This window comes from Phyllostomus hastatus, unplaced genomic scaffold, assembly GCF_019186645.2.
Source record: "Phyllostomus hastatus isolate PE091 unplaced genomic scaffold, TTU_PhHast_1.1 phas_scaffold_345, whole genome shotgun sequence".
NCBI classification, from domain to species: Eukaryota; Metazoa; Chordata; class Mammalia; order Chiroptera; family Phyllostomidae; genus Phyllostomus; species Phyllostomus hastatus.
Window position 1 is genome coordinate 7720289 of NW_025334024.1, and position 11968 is coordinate 7732256.

The window sequence follows — 11968 nt, forward strand, 5'->3', positions numbered from 1 at the left end:
TTGTGAACAGAGCCTTAAGCTTGTTGCAAAAAAAAAAAGGGTAATACGGGTTGTTTCTTCCAAGCAGTGTGAGCCATGTTGGTGGACTCAATGCAGTCTGTAGGTCATGGCTTATTTAAAGAGTTTGGTTGAATTGATGGCCGCGGGGGCCAGAAAGGCACCTTGGTGATTGCCTTTGGCCATACACATGGACCAAGGACAGGTTTTCTGGAACCACCTTTGTACTATTCACATGGTTTAGACACGGTCACGGCGGGGGTTGCTGGTCCATCATTTGTTCTGAACAAATGGCATTTCCTGCTCCTGACCTTGGCGGTTGACCCCAGGTTTCTCAGAGGTGACTTGGAAAAATCCAGCCTGGCTGAGATCAGCATTCCTTGAGAGATGTTAATAAAGTTTACATGTGAGTCTTACTTGTGTAGACAATCTGAAGTCGATTTCGGTTACATCATCAGCATTCCCATGTGTCCTGAGCGTCTCATCCATGGACTGTGTGTGTTAAGCCATACCGAACCCGAGTTCAGCAGGGCAGAGGCCGACTGGGTGCACAACTACACCTCAGCTGAGCCAGCGTCCCCCGGGCTGTTTAGATGGAGCTCACCGGTGGTGTGCCCACCGTGTTTGGGACCTAATAAAACCAATGAAAATTTAGACTTAAATTTTCTTAAAATTATGATCCCTCTCAGTTGGTCACACTCCCATAGTTACCAGCTGATTTTCCTTACCTGCAAGGCTCTACAGATGATTCTGAGGCCAAGGCTACAGTATGGATACAGTATTTGGTTCCTCTTGAATAGCTTTCATAATCTGCCATTGGGATGGAAGTATGCTCAAAGGTTTGCAGTATGTAGCAGTCAGAACAACTGACGTCTGGTTTGCAGCTTCACCTCTGGCACCATCACGGTCGATCATTCCTTGTGAGCGCAACAGCTGGCCTGATGCTGGAGCTCAGTAAGGCGACTTGGGTGAGTTTGGAGGGTATAGTTTTCCATCTAGTATTTAATTTGTCCCTGTGCCATTAGTCCCAACTTGAAGTCATTTGCCGATGCCCACGTTGACTGGATTGTGGAAATATTGCCTTTCATAAAACCAAGGACCAAAGAATTTCATTATTTCAACAAAGCATGAGTTTTATAGACTGTAGGCACATCTAGACAGAGGTGTGCATGTTTCATGGCACAAAGAAGCTGCTCATGTCCATCAGCCTCACGCTGCCCTGGCTGGCCATGCACAGGGATGTGCTGTCACCTCGAGAAGGCTCTGAAAGATGAGTTTCTCAGATGGAAACTATCTCAGGTGGGTGTTTTTGCTGTGCAGTCCCAGCCTTTATCCATTATCACAGAAAGTGGAGGTCTGGCATTCTTCTAGGTTCTCTGACCAGTGTAGACGGCTCCATCTGAATAACAACCTCCAGTGGGAGTTTTTCAGATGCGCCTACACTGAGCAGCTGCCTTGCAATCGCTGAATTTCCACCTCCTTGTGTTCTACATCGACCCATTCCAATTCCTGTTTGACATGAGAAGGATTTTCTTCAGTTCTCACACCAGATGATGCTCCATTCTCATTCACGATGAAGTCATCGATCCGTTGACTGGTCGAGAAATGATTGATGCTGAAGAAGTGGTATTCTAGTGGTAAGGCTTATTACCAAACTGATAATGAAGCAGGCTACCAAAAACTTGTCCAGCCCACCCGAGGAGTGTTTGGGTTTGATCATGGATGTAGTGCACACACCAAAATCCAAGGAGACCTTTGCAAATTAGGCTACTCATTTTCTTTTGCCAGGTTGTCATGGGAGAGTCTTGAACTAGTTCAGAATATTTGTAAGTATGAGTATTCCATAGAATTATCAAGCAGGTACAGCTGACCCTTTCTCACCACATTGTAAATATTTCCTGAGACTGGGTGCAGTACTGGGGGATAATAATCTTCTGAGTTATCAAATGCTGACTGTCTAGAGCAAATTGTACACTCTCTTTGTGAATGGTCCTGTAACGTGTATGAACACATTTCTGGGTGCCTTAGAAGTTGTATTTTCATGTGTGCTAATATGCAGTATTTATACATTGTGAAAAGCTGCTTTGAATAAAAAGGTTGAAACTTTATCTGCATTTGCCTGTGTTCCCCCCTTTGCAGCCTGTGCATGAAATGCACAAACAGGGTCTGTGGTTTCTGAACAGAGAAAGTTTCTGGGGCCTCCGGGGGGTTGAGACACCTGATGCTTCTAGGTTGTGTCTGGGTTCCTGGGGAGCAGAGGCCTGCCCACCCACGTCTGGCTTGAGGCTTCAGTTATTCTGGCAGGTGGTCACTGGGTGGCAACAGCTTGATTCCAGAGGACCCTGAAATGGGGGGCACAGGACCTTTCTTTAGGAGATTGAAATGAGCATTCATTCCTTCCCCCGTGTGCCTGGGAGGTTTCCCTCCTCACTAGGGATAAACCTTCACTGAGTTTGAGCTTGTACAACCCCAGCTGCTACGTGTGACTAACAATGACATTCATCACTATGGAATTATGCAAAGTCCTTCCACCTGCATGACCTCATTGCTTGGATCATCACAACATGCTGAGGGCCCCTGGCTTCCAGAGCCGGACTTCTGAGACTCTGCGGGGGCTGCAGAAAGAGGAAGAAGGAGTCTTTCAGGAGTTCACGGCAACAGAGAATCCTGGGAAAGGGATTGAGCAAGATCATTGTCTGCCTGTCTGCCCGTCTGCCCGTCTGCCCATCTGCCCATCCACATCCAGCAGCTCTACTGAGCCGTCTGCCCTGTCTTGGGCAGTGCACAGCTGCAGAAAGGCACAGATTACTCAGTCCCTATTGTGAATGAGCTGGAGGTCTGGAATGTGAGAAAGGTAGGTAATCCTGCCATGATTCTCGAACTGCCCACACTGCAGTACTGGAGCAAACACCTTACACAACCCCAGACACCCTCAGTCTACAAGGTGGTGCACTTTAAAATTCTTCATCTCCCATCGAGTCACCTTGCAGCCCCTGTGGGCCAGCTGATCTTGGCTGGAGCCCAGGGTCTTCTCTCTGCTGGCCTCCATTTCCTTTTCCTTCCTGTGGTTCTTGGTGTCACCACTGTTGCAATGTTGTCATTTCTTGTGCCTCTTTGCCCTTTCTCCAGAGTACTGAATCCATCCTAAGTGGTCAAGATCACACTTGGAATGTCCTTTGCTCCTAATTGCTTCTGGTCCTTCCAGTAGACTGGATGAGGCCTTTTGGGTGCTTCAGAGTGTGACATCGGTAAGCCAAACCCATGTTCCTGTGGCTGTCTCTCAAGACTGTGATGTGATGTGATAAAAGGACACCTCCCCCAATAGTAAGAGGAAAGAGAAAAACAGAGTGAAGTGGGTTGAATTGCCCATCTGCTCAGATACATCAACAGCTAAGTGATTCACAGGTATATTAAATAAGCAGAAATGGAGTGGAATTCCAAAAGCAACTTCATTTTTTCTTTCACTGCCTCTTTAAATCTGCTTAATGGAATAGTTCTCTCCTAACCTTAGATGAAAACACGGGTAGGCTGCAGGAGCTTTCTGGTAAATAATAGCTCCTTAAAGTCACAAACAGCCTCAATTCACTGCTCATTCTTGTTGACCCTCACTGCCTATTCTGAATGGATTGAGGGGAGCAGGAAAGATTTTACAGGGACCGAATGGTGCTGTGTTGTCAGATGGGGCTTTCATTCTCTGGGCCTCACAGATGTTTCTCTCTCTCTCTCTCTCTCTCTGAATGTGTATGGGTTTCTTAGCTACTTTCCTCAGTTGATGGTGGCCAGTCTCAGAATTATCGAGTGAACTGTATCAGCCCATTACCCCTTCTTCAGCCCCTAGCAGTCTAGTGGTCCACTGCCAACTTCTCCGGTCAAGGTCCACTGGCCCCTTTAGGGCAAGACAAGCCCCAAGCCAGCTCTTTGCCACACCTGGACCACGTGTGACTCATGCCCAGGTGCGGGGGGCATGCCGCGTTCTGAGCAGCAGTGCCTGCCTCACTGGTAGAGTGGAGTCCGCCTCCATGTCTTAGCCATTGAATTTCTCAGGCATGAGTCAGATGCCAGTTCACAGTGTACCCTAACTTTTAGGGGGTGCATACAAATCTCTCACCGAAGCCCCCTTCTCCTTTGACTTTGGATTAAAGGGGAGGCCTCCTCACTTACTTTCCAGGTATGTGTGTATGTGATGTGGGTAGCATAGTCTTCGCCAAAGAAATTCTTACCGACCTTCTTAGTAAATCTTAGATACATAAATTAATCTAGGAACTCTTTGGGCTCTTAAAGGCAGTGAGTCTCCATAGTAGGGCACATTCTATGGGGCCTGTGGGTCTTGGTAGACTCACGACCTCATTCCAACTGAGATGGGCGGCCCTGGAGGGTGTGGAAAGGGGGGGCTCACTGACTTGTGCTTTAGCAGATTTCCTCTGACAAAAGGGAAAAGCAGGGTGAGGGCAAGGAGACCACTAGGAGGTTCTTGCAGTCATCCATCTGCCCTCCACAAAGGCTCAAATTGGGGGTAGAGGGGTTGAGGTGAGGGCGAGTCCTGGGTTTGAGAGCGCACCCAGAGGTGTGAGTGGATTGGTTGTGGAGTCAGAGGGAGAGGAGTCAAGGGTGATTATGAGATTTAGGGCCTGAGCAACTGGAAAGGTGGCATTGGCCCCAACTGAGGCAGGGACAGCTCTGGGCTTTGGGGGAGCAGGTCTGAGTCGGGGGTGACAGGAGCTCAGCTGAGACCTGGTATTGCAGGCATGGGGTGCTGACCTCACTGAGCCTTTGGGGATTGCAGCTGTGCTTGCCTCGTTAGCGATTTTTTAAGTGACAGAGTGAGAGTTACACATGCACACACACAAGTATATTCGTGTGTAACTGTGCATGCATATATGAGATTTCTTTAAATATGTAAACGACATTAATATATAAAATTAAATTATATATATAATACTTCAGTTTTTGGCATATAGTCTTTTAATGATTAAGTGAGATTTGCAGTGAGATTTTTATATGTAGTTTTCAGAATAGTTACATATAGCTACCATTAGTGATTAAATGAGATTTTTATATTATGCATAATTTTATATACAAGACATATAAATGAGGTTATGTATAAATATTACTATAAATTTTTGGAGCAATTGTTGGCAGATAGTCACTGTTTATTAATTTAATGTGATCTGTATATGTATATGGTATGTAAGGTTTTATATATGATTTATACAAATATATGAAAGATAAGTAAATGAGATTTTTGCCTATATATAAAATGTTTAGGATAGTCGTGGGCACATCATCACTCTAATAGTGAAAGGAGCTTTCCATTTTTGCATGAGGTGATATGTGTATTAGGTTTATTGAAGAGAGATTAGATGGTTGTCCCCCCACACACAGACACACACATATCCAGGATGGGGTGGCACAGTGTTGCTGTGGCATCAGTGGCAGCCATATTAGTACTTTACTGCTGGCAGATGCCATGCGCAGAGGCTGGGGTCCCCTCGTCAAGGGACTGCGTGGGCATGTTTTGGTGTGAGCACACGCAGACCTGTGTTCAGGAGAAAGTTGAAGGACAACTTTCAGTCATCCATCTGCCCTCCACAAAGGCTCAAATTGGGGGTAGAGGGGTTGCAGGACATGGTGAAGCCCCTCTGGTCTCTCAGATGAGAACCTGTCTCTGCTGGTAGCCAAATGGAGCATTGTCTCCAGAGAAGCCCCTGGCTGTGACACCCTAGCATGCCCTCCTCCTCGCTGGTCTCCATGTCCTGTCTGCACGTGGGACTCACACTGCCTCTCCCAGGGTTATGGGGAGGATCTGATGTGAGTGGGTGTGAGACCTGGTGCACTTCCCCTCGGGGGCTCCAGAAAGCAGTCCCATCAGAAGCTCTTGGATTGAGGTTTCCAGGGCTGTCTGCAATTCTCCATCCTCCACAGCCCTTCCTGGAGATGCAGATGTGGTGGCACTGGACCAGGGATGAAGTGGGACCCTCCTAAACGGGGGTAAGAATGAGAGTCCTTTGGGCACTGAGCCAAGTCGAGAAGACAGCATCCAGGAGCAGGTGACTCTGATGAGTGCACCAATCAGGAGTGGCTGGCTGAGAGCCAGCACCCAGCGACAGGACAGACGACAGGGACCGGAGCCACCCAGGGAGGTTCGGGGGGGTTGCTCTGTGCACTTTTATAGGGCAGCTGCCGTCTTGTTCAAGGATGGGGAGGGGACTGTCCAGGGTACCCAGCTGGCAGGTTGTGCCAGTGTGTATATGAATCAACAAGAAGTCCTCCTCCAGGGCTGTCAATGTATAATAAATGTGGGGAAATTTTGCTGCAAGAGGCAACTGGAGAGATCAAAGGCAAGAATGTTAGATTCTCAGGTGTTAGTGGAGAAAGCATGATGTGAAGTCCGACAACTTTGCACTTAAATCTCTGGTTTGGCTTCGATAAATGACATGATCTTGATTTCCTAATCTGTACAATGGGCACACTAACTGCCACGGCAGTTTATAATGAAGCTCTTGTAAGCTACCTGCAGAAAGTACCCAGGAGAGGGGCTGGCACGTGGTAGGTGTCCGACACATGTCTATTTCTGATATCCACCTCCTTCCCCTTTCCCTTGTAGACAATGGAAACCTGGCAGACCATGGGAGAGGAGCACAGGGAGTGAACCAGGAGCCAGAGAGGGTCTCTTCCACTTGGTTACCAGGAACTGACATCCAAGCTGGTGAAATTCGAGAAGTGTCAGGGGACCCCACCCATGTGGGAAAACCCCCTTAGCCAGATGGTGACTTGCTAGCCGTAATTTAATAACCTCATGGATTAAGTGCCTTGAAAATGATTTGTGACTGGAGGATGGTGGGGGTCCCCGGGTTTAGCCACTGCGTGCAGAGGAACACGCTCTCACGCACACACTGAAGGACACTCAGGGATGTGCCTTCTGGGCGAGGGTGGGGAAGACTGGTCCTTGGGATTTCCCAGCTATCGTTGAACACGGAGCCACAGGCTCTGCCAGGACAGATGGCAGATAATCTGTCTGGAGGTGACCGGGGGCCCGATGGGTTTTAGCTTCGAGGCACACTCGGTGTCCCAGAGTGCCACCTGTGCAGCCACACTTGTTTACACTTTCGCTTTCAGAGAGAGGCACCCGAGCTGCTCTCGCAGCCATTTGGGTGGTAACAAGCAGTTCCTGACAACGAGGAGAAAATTCAGACCTCGTGGACTAATTCCTGGTGGAACAGATCTGTGGTCGACAATTTTTTTAAGAGAGATCTTGTGGTTGTGTCTTTAAGATGGTATCTGCTCTTGGCCACATTTCCTGTTTGACTGTGAGTCTTTCTCTTGGAGTCTCATGTTGCTCATCGTATTGTCATGTAGCAACAACCCTGAGGTAGCAGGAAGAGTGTAACATTTGGAATCGAACAGAGTTGGGTTCAAATTCTGCCTCCCTCATCCTCTGGGGTATTGTGACAACACAGTTCTTGGCTTCACATACCTCTTCCAGGGTTTTCTTAAGGATTAAGAAATAACATGCAGACAAACTATTGAATACTGGACACTTATTTCAGGTTAGTTTCTTACTTGCAAGGTATTTTTATGCCCAATCTCTTTTAATACCTAATGCCTCTGTTTAATAGGAGAGAAAACTGGGGCTCAGAGAGGTGAAGTGACTTGTCTCAAGACACACAGCGCTAAGCAGGGAGCAGGAATTCCAACTTACTTGTCTGGTTGTCTTTTCATTTTGAAATAGTTCCTGGTTTACAAAAAAGTTGCAAAAGTCCTACATACCCTTCACCGATATCCCACAAATGATAGCATCTGGTAAGCATGGTACAATTATAGAAATCAGGAAATTAGCATTAGTAACAATATTATGGTCTAATTATTTAGATTTTACAAGTTGTCCCACAAATGCCCTTTTTCTGGTCCAGAATCCAATACAGGATCACACATCGCATTTAGTTTTCCTTTAATCTGGAAGAGTTCCTTCACCTTTCTGAGATTTTTCCTGACCTTGACAACCTGAAGAGACTATAACAGGCTAGTTACGTTTTGTAGAATTCCCCTTGATTTGGGTTGGTGTCGTCCTTTCCCATTATTGAGTTCAGGCTATACATTTTTGGCAAGAGAATCACAGAAGCGATGTTATGTCTCTCCCAGCACCTCGTATCTGGAGGCACATCATGTCCGTTTGTTCCCGTCCTGGCGACATTCACTTAATCATTGGGATTTAGATTCCAAGGCTTCTGCTCTTTCAAATGCACCACGTTCTGATTTCTGTGTACTGCACTCAAACTGTCAAAACCGATACTGTCATTAGAGCAGTTGAAAATAATTTTCAGTGATATTGCAACTCAAAATGCTGCTTTTACACTGTGAGGTTACGTGAGGGCAAAAACCAAATTTGAATCTTCAGCACTTTTGTGCCTTGCAGAGAAAAAGCTAAGGTGATGTTTGCTGAATGAATAAATACATACAATAATGAACACATAAATGGATGAGATTCTCAGTTCAGTTTGCCCCTTGAGGGTGGAAAGTGTACCTTATTTGTCCCTTTATTTTCTATAGTGCCTGCAAACAGTAAATCCTCTTTGTAGGAGAAAGGGAGAAATGGCTGTTTTATCAAAACAAAAGTCCTCTTTTTTCTTTTTTGCAGCTATTTCTCTTTTCTAAACAAAGGTTATGTCTGCTTTGATCCTGGGTATGTAAAAATCAACTGTGCTTGTGTGAATTATTAAGGAATTGTTGGCAGTTTTTTTCATGGGATAATACACTGGGTATACTTTTTAAAAAGTCCATATATTTCAGAAACATCTAAGTAAGTATTTCATTAATTTCTAAGTGCTTTACTGTTCATAACACTTCCCACATTTTTTAAGGTTATTTTTTGTTTAAATTTATTTGGTATATAATCTTATACTGGTTATATTAGTGTCAGGGGTACAATACTGTGGTATGACAATTTTATACCTCACAATGTGACCATGCCACTCATTCTAGTAGTCATCTGTCACCGTGCAAACTCACCACAGTATTATTGACTGCATGCCCCTTCCCCATCCACCTCCCTCCCCGACTCTCCGTGTTATTGACTCTACTCCCCTCCCCTCTTTACCTACCCCCGCAGCCCTCCCTGCTGGTAACCATCTCTTCCGTCTCTGTTTCTATGAGTCTATTTTTATTTTGTTTCTAGATTTCACATGTAAATGAAACCATGTGTTATTTGTCTTTCTCTGCCTGACTTATTTCACTTAGCATAATATTGCTTGATCCATCCATGTTGTCACAAATGGCAAGATTTCATTCTTTTTTATTGCTGTATAATATTCCATCGTGTATACGAGTATAATGGAGTAACAACAGTTTCTTCAACAAGTGATTTTGGGAATACTGGACAGATGCATGCAAACAAATGAAACAAGGCCACCCTTTTACATATAGACAAAAATAAACTCAAAATGAGTTAAAGACTTAAATATAAGGCCTGAAACCATACACCTCCTAGAAGAAAGCATAGGTAGTAAACTGTTTGCTACCACTATAGGTAGTAGACCGTTTCTGTCAGTCTGAGTAATGTCCTTTTGCATGTTTCCCTCAAGCAAGGGAAACAAAAACAAAAATAAACATGTGAGACTTCATCAAAATAAAAAGCTTCTGCACCTCAGAGGAAATCATCAAAACAAAAAGACATTCTACTGAATAAGAGAATATATTTGCAAATAATTTATCCCATTGGGGGCTAATATTCAAAATGCAGAAGAAACTCATACAACTCAATAGCAAAACAAATAAACAATCCAATCAAAACAAATGGGCAGAGGACATGAAAAGACATTTCTCCAAAGAGGACATACAGATGGCCAACAGACATTTGAAAAGATGCTCAGCATCCCTAATCATGAGGAATATGCAAATCAAAACCACAATGAGGTACCCACTGCATGCCAGTCAGAATGGCTATTAGAAAAAAAGTCAAAATTTCCCCTAATTTTTTTTTTAAATGAAGTAAGAGAAGCCCAGAGAGTGATTTGCCAAGGTTACAATGCACCAAGTTCTGGCGCGTGGCAGAGCTGGGTGTGAGGGCAGGTGGAGGGAGATTGTTCTGCGGCGTTACAGCGTGGTCTCACACCTTCATGGTCTCTGGTCAGCCTTTCTGGGTGTGGGTACACATCGAACTGTGAGACGCATGTGCAGCTCATGGAATTTCAACCTGGGGCTTTAGCAGGATTCGGCTTAGGGGTTTTTCTATGGAATTCCCTACAGACAAGTTTGAAAAATACCCAGATGCGGCTCCATGCTGGGAAGGGAAATGTCTAAAGTGGTGTTATTAAGATTGAAACTCCAGAAGTCACCAAATTTCTAAACACGTGCAATTTCGTGGTGAGTAAGAAGCAGTAGCCAGGGCTGCTGACTCACAGGCAAGGAGACGAGTGGCCCGGGTTGTTTTCTGCAAGAACATTTCACCAGCCAGTTGTCATCTTGGCACTGCCGTGTTGGTGGGTCTCAGAAGCCCATCTGTTTTCACAGTTTAGGGTGGTCGGTCCACACCGAGGGACACCGTTTCATTCCAAATATGTGCAGAGCTCAAGCTCTTCTTTCTTTGGAGTTCCTGGGTGACAACTCAGAATCACATCTTCCTTCCAATGTGCCTGTGGTGTTGGGACATGGGATTGGAGAGGTGGAAGTCATGAGCCTGACCCACATGAACCCCTTACTTTCCTGATGAGTGCATGGTGTAAGAAGGAGATTTCGTCTAAGTCATCAAGCACCTACTGAACAATCATCATGGGCAGAGAAGCACTCTGAGTGCTAACCAGTTGCCTCAGCAATGCATAGGGTTTCTCACAGTGGCAGAGGGAATGTCCCAATCAGTCATTATAAAACCAACTGAGTACTAAGAAGATCACCCAGAAGATCTGAGCCTCTGCATGGTTGGTCAGCAGCTCCATCTTCTGCATGGAAGTCCCAGCTGGGCCGTGCAAATGGTTTTATTCACCCTAGAGTCAAAAGTGCTCAGATAAGTCTAGAGGATGGTGGGTTGGACCCATGGGGTTATTTGCTCGAAGCCTGTGAGAAGGAAACATTCTGAGGGAAGGCTGAACCCAGACCAGGAAGCTTGGTCCCAGAGCAAGGGTCAGTATGTGAGGAGGGCACCACGCCTGCTGAGCTCCTCAGGGCAAGGCAGCTGCAGTAAAACCTACCACAGCATCAGAGTGCTGCTACGCCTAAAACTTGAGGTACTGAGAGCCCACAGCTGCAGTGGTTTGTAAGCAGGGAAACAGGATGTAGCACAAATGGGTACAGGTACTTTCCCAGTTGGGGTGGCTGTTGGAGCACAGAATGATGTCACGCTAGAGGGCGTAGTGCAGAGCAATGGGGCTTTGGGCAGGACAGTGATCCTTCCATAGAGAGGTTAAGCTAGAGCTGGCCCAGAGGGACACCTGACAGGCCCTAGGGTGTATCTAGGAGGAACACATTCTTGCGTACCACTTTGGCCCCAGCAAGGGAGGTGAAGTAGTGTATCATAGGACAGGTGCGAGGATTAAATGACAGAGTAAAATCATTGGTATTGGTGTTGCTGTTTCATATTTTTTTGCTCTTGTGTCAAATGAACCTTGGTGTGTGTGTGTGTATTTTATATATATATATAATTAATTAAATTATATAATTTGTGTAAAGCCTTTAACCCAATGTCTGTACACAGTAAGTGCTCCATGGCTTTTAGCTATTATTAATATTATTAATACAATTATTAATGGAAGTCATGGTGCTAGAATAGCAGGAGCTGTTTAAAGATGGGCTAAATTCTACTCAGTGGTAGACAGGGTCAAGGATAGAGAAATGCCTTTTGGTAACAATTACTATGACCTCAGTTTTTAACCCCTAGATTAAAAATAGAGCCTAGAAAACACAAATAATATTTATTTATTTATTTTTAATATATTTTATTGATTATGCTATTACAGGTATCCCATTTTCCCCCCTTCACTCC